General features: G+C 45.3%; 2 long non-coding RNA genes across 2 annotated transcripts; both read right to left on the reverse strand.

Moving 5' to 3' along the window:
• Window positions 1–206: 206 nt before the first annotated feature.
• Window positions 207–8,288, reverse strand: LOC115937579 (uncharacterized). The gene is made up of 3 exons (XR_004072844.2): window positions 7,825–8,288; window positions 4,136–7,607; window positions 207–442 (listed from the first exon to the last, which is right to left on the reverse strand). It is a non-coding gene; the product is annotated as an uncharacterized LOC115937579 (long non-coding RNA).
• Window positions 8,289–13,477: 5,189 nt separating this feature from the next.
• LOC145723010 (uncharacterized) lies at window positions 13,478–14,872 on the reverse strand. Its single transcript, XR_014147709.1, has 2 exons — window positions 14,586–14,872; window positions 13,478–14,506 (listed from the first exon to the last, which is right to left on the reverse strand). It is a non-coding gene; the product is annotated as an uncharacterized LOC145723010 (long non-coding RNA).
• Between the last annotated feature and the right edge of the window lie 1,186 nt (window positions 14,873–16,058).

The raw sequence follows: 16,058 nt of genomic DNA on the forward strand, positions 1-16,058 counted from the left end.
GTAACAAAACCCAGAAAATTGGGGGAAATATTAAAAGCAACCCAAAAAAAGAAAAACATTTTAGACTGGCCACAAATTTCTCAATTATAACAACAAAGGCTAAAAAACAATGGAATAATATTTTCAATTCCCAAGGACAATAACTGACAGCCTAGAATCCTATACCCTGCTAAACAATTATTAAAGAGTTAGGACAAAATAAAGACTTTCAGAATAACACTTGAGACCTTTATTGAGCAGACTCTATATTTGTGTTTTAGGGCTGCCATAACAAAATATCACAGACTAGATGGCTGAAACAGTAGAAACTTATTTCTCCCAGTTCTGGAGGCTGAAGTCCCAGATAGAGGTCTAGCAGGGTTCGGTTTCTGGTGAGAGCTCTCTTTCTGGCTTTCAGATGTCCACCTTCTTGCTGAGTCCTCACATGACCTTTCCTATAAGCCTATTCAGAGAGAGAGAGTAAGAGATTGAGAGAGAGAGGGAAAGAAGGGTCTCTCTTCCTCTTCTGTTCTAAACAAAAGATTCACAACAGCCATATTTTGGTTTGAAAAAGGAAAGAAAACATTATTATAGAAACCTAGTAGAAACAGAAGAAGAAAGGAATCTACGCATAGATAAAGGTAATATCCAGCAAGAAATGAGAATAAGGCAAAATTACATCAAATCGGGTACCTACAACATCCAACGTCATTAGCTGGGGCAGCCCCATGGAAACAGCCAGGCTGGAGTCCTGATTGAGAGGCCTGGGCAGAGCATCCTCCCCTCAGGTGAGACTTCCAACTGATCATCCCCATAAGGCCATATTTATATGGCAAATAACAGGGTTTGAAATTAAACCATTTGTTCCTACGTGCAGTTTGGAGCAAGCTGTATTTTCTATGTTATCATGTTTCTATATTTTCAAGGAACCTGGGCTATGTGTATCTGCCTCCCCTCCTGGATTCCATTCCAGGGGCCCAACCCAGCCTGGAGCAGGAGGGGATGGGAGACAAGATTTGTAGCTCTCGGCATCCAGAACAGAAGGGCCAGTTCTGACCTGGAGGCCAGATCATATATTTCAAACAACTAAGCTCCCAAGGTTATTCACACAGCACAAGTCTCACAAACTACATTCCTTAGCCTGCCTGTGTATATGCAGGTCCAGGTGGTCAGTTATGCGGGACAAATCACAAAAACATCTATCCCTACAGAACATCTTCTAATAAGGCCATCAGTCCTATTGGATTAGAGCCCCACCCTTATAACTTCATTTAACCTTAATTATCTCCTAAAGACCTTATCCCCACATACAATCACACTGGGGGTTGGGCTTCAGCATATCAATTGTGGGGAGGACACAATTCAGTCCATAGCGGACTCCTTAGGATAATTTCAGAAGGAAGGAAATTAAATACAAAAGTAAGGAAAAAAACAAAGGTGAGTAAAGAAATTGGTAAACACAAAGGTAAATCTAAAGAAATACTGACTCTAAAAATCATTACTACTAATAACAATTAATTTGGAGAGGGTTAAAAGTAGATATAAATAACTAGCATTGTCCAATACTACTTTCTATAATGATGGGAATGTTCTATATCTGCTCTGTCCAATATGGTAGCCATTAGCCACATGTGGCTATGAAGCACTTAAAATGTGGCTATGCAACCAAGAAAAAATTTAATTATATTTAATATTAATTTCAACTTAAGTACCTACATGTGGGTAATGGCTACCATGTTAGACAGCACAGCATTACATAATAGTAACATGGTAAGTGGCTAGAGCAGATCAAAGTTAAATAGTCTAAGGTCTTTGTTTGGAAAGAGAAGGGACATTTTGGAGGCAGTTATATTAAAGATTTAAGGATAGAAGCTAGAAAAATTGAAATAGAATGTATCATTTCCAAAGTAGTAGAAGGAAAGAAGAATAAAGAAAACACTGTTGATACACAGAAGGTAGGAAAAAGAGATGGAAAAAAGAAATCAAAGAAAAGCATGATAAATAGAAAGCATAACAAATACGATAGAAATAAATAAGAAATATACCAGTTTCTTCTTACAATGAGAGTACAGAATTTTAATGGAACCTCATATACCAAGGGCATATTGAGTAAAAAAAAATCAGGTAGCAAAAGATATGTACAGTATTAAACCTTTTATGTAAAGTTTCAAAACATATAAACTATTAGTATTTATTTTTATTAACACAAAAATATGTCAAGTATAACAATATGCATGGGAATGAATGACACAACCCAACTTCAGGAGAGTGATTTCTTCAGGAGGAGGGGCAAAGGAAAGGGAGTGGATCTTTAGTTGAATCTAAATATTTTTAAGAAAAGATCTGAAGCAAATATGATAGTGTCAACCTATAAAATGTGGGTGGTGAGTACCTGGGTTTCAGACTATATTGTTTGAAACTGATAATAGTTTTAAACTCTTATTTTTTCATAAATAAAAACTCAAGTTCAAAAGAAACACATCCATCCAGATACTTTCCTCTTTTCTCTGTATTGGATTGTTTCTCTCTGACTGGTTTAGATCTTAGGACTCGAACTTGATTTTTGTCACTTAGGAAACTTCATCCACAAAATAATAATCTAACATAATGAGCCCTCCTCACACCAGAGGACTAAGGAGCTAGATAACCCAATTCCACTGGAAAGTTCTGTTTACTTAGGACAGGGGTCAGCAACTTACTAACGTTGTTTCTCTTAGTGGGATGAGTGAGTACTCTTGGGAGCTATTGGATGCTGTGGGGAAGGAAGAAAGAAGAGAGAGAAGAAAAGGAAAAGAATGGGGGAGGGAGTGGGGAAGGAGAAAGAGTTATGGTAGAGGGCTACTGATCCACTTTGCTCACATGGGAGCCACCCCCCACATATCCCTATAGAAGAAAGCAGGATGGGGGCACCTGGGTGGCTCAGTCAGGTTAAGTGTCTGACTTTGGTTCAGGTCATGATCTCAGGGTCCTACAGTCAAGTCCCAGGTTGAGCTCCCTGCTCAGGGGGGAGTCTGCTTCTCCCTCTCTCCACTCATGTCTCTCTCTGTCTCTCTCAAATAAATAAATAAAATCTTAAAAATAAAAATAAAAAGAAAGAAAGTAGGATGGAATGATCTCACCTCATTGCTTTGGCATTTTTCTATTAGCGCTCCTTTCATTGTATTGCAGTTACTGTTTACATAGCTATCTCCCCCACTGGACCATGTCTTATTCCACTTCTTACTTTGAGTGCTTAGCACATGTCTGACAGAGTAGGTCTTACTGAATGACTTAACGGTGAATACACAACTTCAGATCTTAAGTGATTTCCTGTCTTCTTGTTTAAGCCTTCCAAGCCATTCTCTTTTGCCTTACCGCCTTCCTGGGTCCTCTTTCAGACTCTCAGAATTTAAAACCTTTAAACCTCTGTCCAGCTCTAAGCTGGGACACTCAAAACAACTTCTAGGTGGCCCACAGAGTGCTTTCTCAGGAAGACAAGGGAGATAGACTGGGAGCAATGTCTGGAAATGGAGATGTTCTGGGGGTGTCCCAGGAGTGCCACAGAGTCCTGAACCTGACTTTTTTCCTTTGTGGGAACCGTGACAGGGAGCCACAGTCAAGAGGATAAAGGAGAGGGATGTGGCAGTTCCTGACACCTAGTGTTCATGTCCTTCCTCCCCTGTGTCCCAAGCGGAAGTGTGGGTCCCCCAACCACCTTCTCACTCCCAACCCTGGCTTCCCAAAGGCAGCCCTGGTCTTCATGATAACAGTCTCTCTTTTCAAGACAAATCAGCTGTTCCTTACAGCTATGGGTGGTACTATCTTAACAGAGACAGCAGTCTGGCCGGCAAGATATTTCTGTCATCTGTGCTGTGGGAATAGGTCTGTTCTGCTTGGTTGCCATCGAAGGGCTTTTCCTACAAAGATGTTTGTGCAAACAGTCTATTGGAGGGTAACTGGCCCTGCCTCAGGCCTGCTTGCTTATTGGCCAGCCAGGGTCTTTCAGCAGCGAGCCGTTCAGAAGCCAGGGTGAAGCAGAGGCCAATAAGAAGGCTGAATGTAGCTCAGATAATTGCACACTGCAGTGAGACAGACAGTGGGCAGTGCAACCCTGGCTTATTTAGAGGAAGCCTACTGTTTGCCTCAAGAGGGCCCAAGACAGTAGTTACATACTTACCTTTCCCCTTCAACAGATTGGGGTGCCTGTGGCTGGCCAAGGAAACTCCTCACCTCACATCCAGTCTTGCTGGGTCCTGGGCAGGTCTGGCGTCTCTGGTTCATCTGGGTGAGTGAACGCTCTCTGTAGGTTCTTTCCCTCTCTGCCATAGGCTCTAACCTGAGCAAAGCAGGGCAGAGTACAAGGGCCTACAACATTAGCAAGCTCTCCTGTCTTGAAACCTCCCCAGTATCATCTGTTGTACTGGGCACATCCCTGATAATCTCCCTGGAGATTATCAGCTAAAGGAACACAAAAAGCAGCAGCCGTAGCAAATTCTACAGCAGTGGGGGCTTCTCTGGGAGTTCTTTCCTCGATAACATTGTCCCTTACCTATTGCCATTCCAGCATATCTGCAAGAGAGGTAGAAACAGAGTACAGGGCCTTTCATGTTAGCTGGCCTCGGTGTGGTCCACCCTGACTATCCCATCATCCACTGGGTGTTGTAAAGAAAGGAAAGGGATTCATTCCAGCCTACTTCCCCCATGACATGAGACTGGGTGGAGAAGGAAGTCATAAATGATAAAAGTTGGGATCCCCTCAAAGGAGCACCTAAAAATTTAAGAAAGCATGGTGTCACTAGAGGTGATGGGGTCAGCATGTTAAGGCTGTAAGGGATGGCTGGAGACTGTCTTAAACCCTAGCATTTTACAGATGAGGACACCTAGCCGGAGGAAAGTAATTTGCAGAAGGTGCCGCTGCCAGTCAATGTTAAGGCTGACAGTAGAACTCAAGCCCAGTGATCCCTCCACCGGCTTTTAACTGGCTCTTGCCTTAAATGTAGTTGATAATTGGTCATCATGGTCATCTTTTACAGTCTTAAAGCTGGGGCCTGGAAAGAATGGGATGAAGAGAGCAGCTGTAATTTCTTTCTCCAGCAGAATTCCAGAGGAGTCCAGAGTCTCCAGACAGAAACCAGCCTCCCAGAAAGACTCCCGTCAGCAGCCCCAAATATTCCAGGGGTGTCCACAGTATACCCTGGAGCAGAGGTGGGCCAAACACAGAAGCTCCAGCACAGCCAGGACCCTCGGGCGCCATCAGACTGCTGTTGCCACCGTTGTAGCCGAAATGACAGGGCACAGGTGCCTGGTCAGAGAACTGGCCTAGGAGCCAGCTGCTCAGCTAGAACAGCACAATACCCACAGGGCAGCCCTGGTCCAGCTGGCCAGAGGAGTCACACTAGCACACCTAGTCCATAAGAGAGTAGCCCTCCTAAGGTCCTCTCTAGGCCACTTGCGCCAGGAAGGAGACCACAGACCACAGCTTCTGCCATACCCAGGTACTCAGGACTTTGGGAAGATTTCTCCACTGGGACTTGGATTCTTGCTTCTTTTTCCTCCTTTTTCTTTTAGAAGAAATTTAAAAATTAAGTGGAGGAAAGGAGTAGATAAAAAGATGAATAAGAAGCAAAGAAACTTGGGATTTTAATAAAAAGATCTTGATTTGAAAGCAGGTAGTGTTTTAGGTTTTCTCCTTATGTTTCATTCTGTCTCAGCCCCATAGCAAAGGGTGGACAAGCCTCTAGATCAGGGCTTCTAATAATTATAATCAGGCCTCAGCCAGGAGAGGCCATGGTGGTGAGGCTTAGGTCTGTTTTCTTGTTAACCCCACGTCCCTTTTGTTATCATTCATACATTCAAGAGACGTTTGAAGGTCTACTTTATGCCTAGGCATTATCTTAAATACAGGGTATGGTATTCATTAGTGATAAAAATGTACATCATCTTAGGAAAACAGTATGGCAGTTTTAAAAAATTAAGACTGGAACTACCATATGATGTAGCAATCCTACTTCTAGATATAGATCTGAAAGAATTGAAAGCAGGATGTCAAAGAGATATTTGCATACCCATGTTCATTGCAGCATTATTCACAGTAGCCAAGAGGTTGGAACAAAATAAATGTCCATCAGTGGATGAATAGATAAACAATATGTGGTTTATAAATGCAGTGGAATACAATGTAGCCTTAAAAAGGAGGACATCCTGCTATAGCATGGATGAACCTGGAGGACATTGTGCTAAGTGAAATAAGCCGATTACCAAAGGACAAATGTTATATGATTTCGCTTATACGAGGTATCTGAAACAGATTCACACATACAGAAAGCAGAATGGTGGTGACCAGGGGCTGAGGTGAGGGGAAGGGGAGTTCTTGTTTGCTGGGTATAGCATTTCAGTTCTGCCAGATGAAAAGGTTCTGGAGGTCTATTTCACAACAATGTAGATATACTTAACACTACTGAACTGTACACTTAATAATAGTGAAGATGGGAGGTTTTAGGATTTTTTTTACCACAATAAAAAAGAATACACATCATCCTTGCGTTCATGGACCTTATTATTTAAAGGGGAAGATAGTCATTAGATAAAACTACAAATGAATAATTACCACTAGAAAGAAAACGAACAGGAAGAGTAATCAGGTGAGGCTAGAGATCACCTCGATGTGATCCAGTAAGGCCTCTGTGATTCTGGCGCAAATTAGGGATCAGTAGGCTCTTCAGAGAAAGCCATGCTCCTCATTCCCTTGTCCAAATGTAGAATAGTCCTGGAAATGAGTCTCTGCCAACCCAACTGCAGCCCCCTGCCTTGGGCATGGCAGGTGACATATGGTGGTGGTAGTAAGAGTCTCCCACCAGCAAACACAGGCCAACTCCTCTTCCTCCCTAAAGCACAGAGTGGGCTGAGGGGGACAGTTGCCTGAGCCTATCCTGAAACATTCTTTTTTTGTGTGGTATTGTGGTAAGCCTTTTGTATTTGACTTTTTTTTTAGTCTTCATAAGCAGGAATACTGCCTATTTTAGGCCTAAGTGTCTCAAAGCATCTTTAGTATCTCATTTACAGTTACTATGCAGAGAGTAGGAGCTCCACACACACACTTACCTCATAAATGCTCCTCTCCAGCCATCTCCAACTAATCCTTGGAGGTGGGTGTTTTAGTGGATATTCTCAAACTCCCTGAAAAGACTTGTCCTTTTTCCTGGAGGTAAGAGGGTTACCTTTGATGCTTTTTTACCAAATGATAGTAAAACCATTGGTGAAACGTCTCTCCTTCTGTATCTTTGATGATCTCAACCTCTGCTCAATTGCTCAATTCCCTCCTCTGCCCAGGGCCATGCTGTCACCATGACCCAGGCCTCTGGGTAGGTACCTGCCTTCCTTGGTTCCAGAAAGTTAAGAATGGCAGGGGACAGGAGAAGCAGGCCCCCTTCCCTCGTCCTTTCCTGCCACCTAGCTGGTAAGTCTCCACCCAGGAACTGGAACCAACTCTGATCGTCATAAACTTTTTGAGGCCTCAGAGAATGCTGCTGGGTCTACAATGAGCAAGAACAATGGCATTTTCACACCAGAAGTGATGCAGTACTAGAGCTACAAGCAAACTTGCTAATTTTAGTGCAGCTCTCTCATGTTACAGAGAAAGAAGTTAAGACCTGGGGGCGCCTGGGTGGCTCAGTTGGTTAAGCGACTGCCTTCGGCTCAGGTCATGATCCTGGAGTCCCTAGATCGAGTCCCGCATCGGGCTCCTTGCTCAGCGAGGAGTCTGCTTCTCCCTCTGACCCTCCCCGCCTCATGCTCTCTCTCTCTCATTCTCTCTCTCTCAAATAAATAAATAAAATATTTAAAAAAAAAAAAAAAAGAAGTTAAGACCTGAAGAGGTTCCAAGACCATGGGGTCCCAGGAGATGGACTTCCCAGTCCAGAACTTTTCCAAGTTTAGGCTTCACCCAAAGCTTACCTCGATCTCAACAGACCCCCAGCTGTAATCTCTTGGTAGAGTGCAGGGGCAAGCTAAAGATGGGCCTGAAGTGTGGTTTACTCTTCTCGTCCAATGTTTGAATGCCACCCCCTCTCCACTGGTCACTGGTGCCAGTTGCTTAGGATTCTTGGGGCCCTAAGACCAGCCTTTAACTAAACTTCTGCCCTATCTCCTCATGTCCCTCAACCAAAACAAAGGCTTCCTTTTACAAATTACCTATCACCTCCCCACAAGGTGACCCGTAAATCTTAAAAGAGACTTTTTTAAAAGACTATTCAAAACTTTGTTTTAAATTACACTTTTTAACTAGTAGAGCTTTCTCATATACTCATGATATACTCATGGTCCACCCTAAAATCCCCCCCACCCACCACCCCACCCTCCACACAGACAACTGTGAGGTTTTTCACTTCCAGGAAATTATGTGAGGGAAGGAGAGAAAAATGGAGAAGGGGGGAGGGGCGGTACAGGGTAAACACAAGCAAAATCACAGCTGGGTTTGGGAATGTCTGGCTACATTTCTAAAGCTGGAGGAGCCGAGGCTCCTCCTCCAGCTCTACAGAATTCCAGTCCGCAGTTTGCCTCTCTCTCTTGCCAGCTCCAGCCTCTGTGGGTGGGTGAGCCTCAGCGGGTAGAAGAGGACTCTGGGAGGGGAGGGAAGATACTTGCCTGTAGAAAACTGCTGAAGGGTCAGGGCAGCGGCAGAAACTACATCTCCGGAGTCCCTCGATTTAACCCAACCCAGAGAATGGACAGCTCCATCATCCAGTAAGCTACAATGGCCAATCACAAGTAGAAGAAGGTGGATGCTAAACAAAGCAGAACTTTCTGGATAATCTGATAAAGTGCCCTCCACCCACCCCTACACACAGGCGCGCGCGCGCGCGCACACACACACACACACACACACACACACACACAGCAGTACAGTTCAGCCTCCAGCTTTCAGATATTCCCCGCTGATTTCCTAGCTGATTCTCCTGCCCTCTTTCTTCCCCCTCTAATACATCCCTCTGTGCTACTAAGGATTAGCTTTTTTTTAAGATCACATAATTGAATTTTTTTAATTTAAATTCAATTAGCCAATAGTACATCATTAGTTTTTGATAATGTTCAATGATTCATTAGTTAAGTATAACCAAGGATTATCTTTTTAAAAGGCTAAACTGAGGGGGGCCTGGGTGGCTCAGTTGGTTAAGGGTGATTTTGGCTCAGGTCAGGAGATCAGGCCCCAGCTGGGCTCCTCGCTCAGCAGAAAGTCTGCTTGAGATTCTCTCTCCCTCTCCCTCTGCCCTTTCTCCCACTCTGTTTGTCTTTCTCTAAAATAAACAAATAGGGATGCCTGGGTAGCTCAGTCGGTCTGCTTTCTGCTCAGGTCATGATCCCAGGGTCCTGGGATAGAGTCCCACATCGGCTCCTTGCTTAGTGGGGAGCCTGTTTCTCCCCCTACCTGCTGCTCCCCCTGCTTGTACGCTCTCTTGCTCTCTGTCTCTCTCTGACAAATAAATAAATAAAATCTTTAATAAATAAATAAATAACATCTTAAAAAAAAAAGGATAAACTGATCGTGTGATCGTGTCACCCTTTGCTTAATTCTGTCAGTGATTCCTTTTGGCTCACCGGAAGTTCAACCTCCTTAGCATGGCATGCAGTGCCCCCCTTACCACCCCCCCACCCCACCCCCGCCCCACCCCCGCCGCCCCTGCCGTCCCACACTTCCACCTTACTCTGGACTCTAGCTTGCAGAACTACCTGCAACTCTTCTGGAGCACCACACTGCTTTCACCCCTGTGCCTTCTGCAGGCCCCACTTCCTGGAGCTCCTTCTAGCCATGCTTGTCCTTTATCACCCAGCTCAAGGGCAAACTCATATTGGTCTACTCAATTTGCTGCCCCTCTTCTACAGCCATATGCCGAGGTCTTATCTCCTCATGACAGCTCTCTTACTTTGTGTTAACTGTCCAGTTGCTTGGCTTTTTATCCCACTAGGATTCTTGAAGACAAGGACTGGATCTTTTTCCCTTTTGTGTACCTAGTGCCCAGTACATAGTAGGCACATAAAACTTTTAGTGAATGAATGATCTCAACAGTACATGCACTGCCCAGCAGAGAGTGGTTGAGAGATGACTTCATGCCTTAAAGGATCCCTGGGCAACTTCAGCACACCTCTGTCCTCTCCTAGTTGTGAGCACTTTCTAGGAGTTGGGGAACATGGAATCATCGACTCTTAGACATAGAAGGGACTTCAGAGCGCAAGAGAAGCAGGATGGAGATGTGACAACAGAAGCAGAGGTTAGAAAGGAGAGAAGATGCTCTGTGGCTGGTTTTGAAGATGGAGAAAGGGGCCACAAGCCAAGGAATCCAGGTGGTTTCCAGAAGCTGCAAAACGCAAGGAACAAACTCTCCCCCAGAGCCTTCAGAAGGAGCATAGCCCTGCTACACCTTGACTCTAGCACACTGAGGCTAATTTTAGACTTCTCACCTCCAGAACTACAAGATAATAAATTTGTTGTAAGCCACCAAGATGTGGCAATTTGTTGCAGGAGCAATAGGAAATCAGTACAGATTATTATTTGAACAGGATTGGTTTATTATTATTTGAACAGCATAGGTGTGTGTGTACAAGTGTAAATGTATATGAAAATGCGTTATGCCTTTATGGATGACAAAAGCAGCACTAAAATGTATGGTGATTACCATAACAATAAAAATTTTTTTTAAAAAAGCAGCACTAAGGAAATTTTAAGCAGGACCAGCCGGTGAGCAGGTCTGCCACTCTAAACTGCTCAGGCGGTAAGTCAGCCACACACCTGAAATAAATTTCTTGTGCAGGCAATTTGTTCTTATTCTCTGGTGATGACCAGCCTGCATGCCCTTTCCAGGCACTTTATAAAAAGATACAGCATCTTTGGAGGGTTACAGACATTAATGGCAGTACTTTATCCTCTGGGAGAGGGGAAGCTTAATGGGGAAAGAAGAGGGCCTAAAGGAGAAATTCAAGTGAAAAAGCAGGGTGGATAGTCATCACTCTGAATTGGCCGGGTTTGGACTACCAGGTGTCAACTGATGACCTGACCCACCTGGAACTCCAGCTGCCTTAGGGCCTTATTGTTTGCATGGCAGGCTCCATGCCACAGCAAGGGTGGAGGCTCTGGTCCCACTCCAGGCAGAAGACCTCGCCTCAGTGGATACCCAGATTATGGAGCCAGCAGCAGCCAGTGACCACATCATAGACGCGCTGGGCCTGACATAATGCCTTACCCTGGAGACGCTGTCACCAGCCTCCCAACTGCCTGAAGACTTGCTCCACGAAAGAGCTCATGAAAGCCAAGAGCTGCTCATTGAAACACAGCTCCTAGAGAGTGATGATTTGGTGTTATGAGGCTGTCAGCCACTGATGGATGTCAGCCACTGATGGATGGAGAAGGTATTCTATTCACCCATAAAGATGAGCTTTATGGCCTTAAGGCTTTCCCCATTTCTTTTTGGTTGGGGGGTAAGAGAGTGCCTGCATCTCCCCAGGGCAAAAATGACTTCCCTGCAATACATGTGAATTATGGCTGGATCCTGGGCGGCCAACAAACGCTTGGCTGAAATGAAGATCAAGACCAACCACAGCTTGAAGAATTACTGAAAAGTACTATACCGATGCCTGTTTGGATAGTTTGGATAGTCCAGTTGCTTGGCTTTTTATCACCTCGAAATGTGTGCCTCCAGTAGCCCCAGGACACATCAGGAAGCCATACTTGGTCCAGAACCTCTCCATGACCTCCTCCAAGTCAGGCTGGTTTTCCTGGAGGTGTCGAAAGGTAGCACAGAACGGCACACCCAGCACTAGATCTGCCCACTTCAAAGAGCTCAGCCACACAGCCTGGAGGCATCGGGGAGGCCAGCAGATACATTCCAATGGCTACTTTCTGAGGCACAGAGGAAGGTAGCTTCCTATGGGTGGCTTCCCTTTGAAGATTCAGCGCCAGCTTTTTGCAGATACAGTAAAATGTCTCCCGAGACATTCAGAAGGCTTGCCTCCATCTGTGAAGGCTAAGTCTGTCTGCTTGGAGTTCCTGCCAAAGAGGAGATTGTGTAGGGAGAGCCCCAGTCCTGTATGCTCATCTTCCAAGGGACTGGGCTTTCTGAGCAGAAAGTGGATGACTGCGTGGGTTCTCCAGGTATGGAGGACAGCCTCATTCAGGTGGACCTGCATGGCCTCGGCCAGGGCAGCCTCCTTGTCAGCCTCTTCACTCTCAGCCACAAGCATGGCAACAATGGCTCCCATTTGCAGGGTGGCTTGTGTAACAAGCTGCGGCACCCCCTGGGCTGGACTCATGGAGCATGCTTTGGGGGTTGTGGGTGCCACTGAGCCGAGTTAGGCAGAGTGATGTGTAGGTGTGTATGCCTTTCCTAATGATGGTCAATGAAATTCTTATCCCCCAGGTAGGTGTGGGCACCAGGAAGCTCAGGGTTGAGTTAGCTGATGAATATCAGGCCTGCCATTATGAACTAGATGTAACAAATGTAATTTCATCTGTGTAACCCACACATTAGCAACTTCCGTTCTTTTTCTTGCAGATTGAGTCAGCAATACAAGAGCCAGGATAAAAGAGCTCAGAGCAAATGAGACTAGGCTCTTAGTGTGGCTATCAGTTTGCCTTCTCTTCTTCACAGACTTCTTCTTAATCACTCCTCCTAGAGGACTTTTCCTTTCTCCTGGCCTTCTGAATCTCTTCACAAAGCAAACACATTGGTGAAATTCTACAGAAAGTCCCCTCCCACACACTAAAATCAAAGGTCACCCTGAAAAGACCACAAAGAACTTCACCAGCCAGTTTTACTTGCCCTGATCATCTGGTGCTCCCACAAGGAAGCACCTGAAGAACTAATTAGTTAATATTTTGGAGGGCAAGATGATAAGATCCATTTCAATCTCAGGTACCTGGCTTTTAGTTAAAAATTTCACCCTGATTTTCAACTTCTTTATTATGAAGAAGGACCTGCTTCACAGAAGCACAAAAAGAGATCAAGTATCCCTTAGAGTTTTCAGAATGAACAACCACAAGACAGAATAGGCTTTAATGTTAGCACTTATAGTTCTAGATCGGAGAGTTCCACATTGCCAAATCACTTATAATGACCCTCTGAGAACTGAGAGGCTGCTAAGGACTTCACACACCACTGCAATGCCTTTCCTGATGTTTTTTTCCTAATGAAAATCTACTTCCATAACATCATGTGTCCTTTGGGCTGATCTTTTTCTAAGAGCTGGTGTCCATCCTAGGCAGGACTAGGAGCGCTTGTGTCCTAGCTCCATGGGCTGTGTGAACCTAGGAAAGCTACAACCTCTCAGTGTGTTTCAGGTGCTCTCCTTGTAAAGCAAATAGGGTGGACTCACCTAGCCCTAAGGTCCCTTGCTGCTCTAACATCCTTTGGGCTAATTTAAAAGGCCAGATCCTGTAAGATGTCAGCTAAGATGGCTGAAACTGCATCTCAGAGCTTGTTTCTAAGAAAGTCTAAGAAATATAATGTAGTAAACGTTATGAATTCAGCAATGCATTCCACAAATATTTATTGAGCCTTATTATGTGCTAGGAATTCCAACAGGCACAGGGGATTACATTTCACCTTGGTTATTAGATCAGCAGCTTAGAGAAAGAAAATGCAATGATTACTCATCCCTTCCTAGGTGGCTGTTTGTAAATGGAAAGTCTCTGCTTGCTATTGGTGGCTAATTCTTGACTTGGGCAAGACTGAACATTCTGGCACTTGGGCCTCTTATGACTTAGATGAATCCTTCCATGTAGTACTTAAACCTATCTCCTATCTGGGTGGTTTATTGGTTACTGTCACAACCTTGGGGCTCACTGTAATCTCATTTTAATAGTATATTCCCTGTCCACCTGTCTGGAAAATTGCTCTCTTACTAAACTTTCTGGCATCTTCCACTTGGAAATGACAGCTTAGCCAACCCCCATTGATCAAGAGGAAATGTCAGTTTCTATTCTGTGCTCTCTGCCTTACTATTGCCTTTGATATAAGACATCTCCACGATCAGTCTTTAGTAATATCTCCTCCTAACATGTTAAAAACTGAGCGTCTAGTGAGTTTGCTTCCTCCTTAGTTAGCATTAACTCAGCTTACCATCTTAGAGGTCAGGTCTTTTCCCAAACCATTTAAAGTTCCCCTTAGCAGTCATAGACTGGTCCCATTGGATCCCACGAGGAGAGACGGAGGCAAGAGGAGTTTCCAGCTGATTTTCTGCGCATCCCATTGCCTACCTTTGAGCAAGTCTTTCTGTTGCTAATAAGTTGCTATTAATTGGTTGGTGGGAAGTGGAAAGGAAGAAAAATGAGTGCTCACAACGCCCCCTGCCCCCCCCCCGCAACACACCCCTTAAAAAGGGGGGGGCGGTACATGGATGAGGACAGTTTAGGAACTTTATTTTTCCCATTCCGGTTTGAAGCTTTTATCAAGACACTGCCCCCAGAGCACCTTTACTAACAGCTCTACTTCGTCCCTTCTCCCAAGGTTTGCTCTCCCTCTCCCCCAGCACTGTCCACGTTACGGCCTCCGGGCAGTCCCTAGAGGAAAGGGAGTTTGTTAAATTTGAAAACCTGCACTACGTCCTTGCAGCGCAGATGCAATGAACCGAGGACTGACCTGACTCCCTGGTTCGCCTCGGAGCAGGGCGCTGTTCACCCAACTTGAACTTCGGCTTCCGGGCGGAGGCAGGTGAGAACCCGCCAACCCCAGCCCTTGCCAAAGGCACCGGCAACTGGGGGCCGGCGAGCCGTCCAGCCCCAGCCCGCGCTCATCCTTTAGCCCTGCTGGCCGGACAGCCCGGAGGACCTACGCGCCGCAGGGACCCGGCGCCCGCGGGAGGCGGAGCCGGGACCCCGGACCCCGGTCCCCGGAGCCGGGCGCTTCTAAGTGTTGCCGCTGCGCGCTCCCCCTCCGCCCGCCATCCGCCCCTCCTCCCTCGCTCTTCTCAGCCTCTCCCTTCTCCTCGCTTCCTCCAAGCCGCCTCTACTTGCTTTTTTAAAGTGTATATAGCCAACTTACGGAAAAGTTTCAAAAATAGTTGGAGGGACTCCTGTCTGCCATTTACTGAAAATCCCCGATTGTCTTCTTTTTCCGGGTTGGCCACGCTTTAACTTCAGTGGGAAGACCGTTCTCTCACTCCCCAGGCCTCCGAAAGGATCTCTCCCAGCCATCTGTCGAGGGGTCTGCCCTTACAGGGGTGGAAAACTGACTTTGAAGTTAAAGCGTATTAAAGGCAAAAACCCTCCAGAAGAGAGAACAGGTGGCTGCAGGGTGTTAGTTACTCTTATCAGATACCTGGACCTTGCTGCTATCAACACTTGCAGTGAATGAATTTATCAGACTTCTTCCAAGCAGACTCTTAGCTGGAAGCAGATTCTTGCAACAAAGGAGAGTTGGTAAGCAGGGACAGGTCCACTGCGTGGGTGACCACCTGAATTGGATTCTGCAGTTTGGTAACTTGGCTCTCAGAATGAAAAAGATAGGCAGGAGAGAAAAAAATTTAAAAACCCTCAAAATAAAAACAAACAAAAACTCAAAACCTTGAAGTTCTGGCTTCCCACTTCCTCTCTGCAGTAAAGACGCCCGCCAGCGATTACAAAAACAAGGTTCACAGAAGCTTGGTTCTTTGGTGCAAGAAGGTGGCCACTAGAGGATTTTGACTGATAGAGAAATAAATGCTTAAATTAACCTGTAACAAGAGGTTACTCTGGCTCTGTCAGCGTGGTTCTAGTCCCCTAGCTTCTACAACCAGCTGTGTGGCTTCCAGAGTCCCTTTCCTCCTCTGTAGGGGAGGGTGTCAACCTGACTGGGGAGGCTGTTTGCACCTGGAACGCTGAACACTCTCAGGAGCCAAGCTTATGACCAGTGGGCTGAATCCTGCTTCTCAGACTGGTTTGGTTTTGTTTTTAAATTAGTTGCTAACATTAAAATACTAGGAGATTTCTTATAAAAATCTGGATTTCCATCTTTTTGGAAAAAAAAAATTCATACATGCCATCAACACTGGGCCTATATTTTGCACATATCAACAAAAGGCAGTTACTAGATACAGTCTTTACCAAGCCAGAGTCACACACTGCTACCTGCCAG

Source organism: Leptonychotes weddellii, chromosome 8, assembly GCF_054177405.1.
Source record: "Leptonychotes weddellii isolate Sample4059 chromosome 8, ASM5417740v2, whole genome shotgun sequence".
Lineage (NCBI taxonomy): Eukaryota > Metazoa > Chordata > Mammalia > Carnivora > Phocidae > Leptonychotes > Leptonychotes weddellii.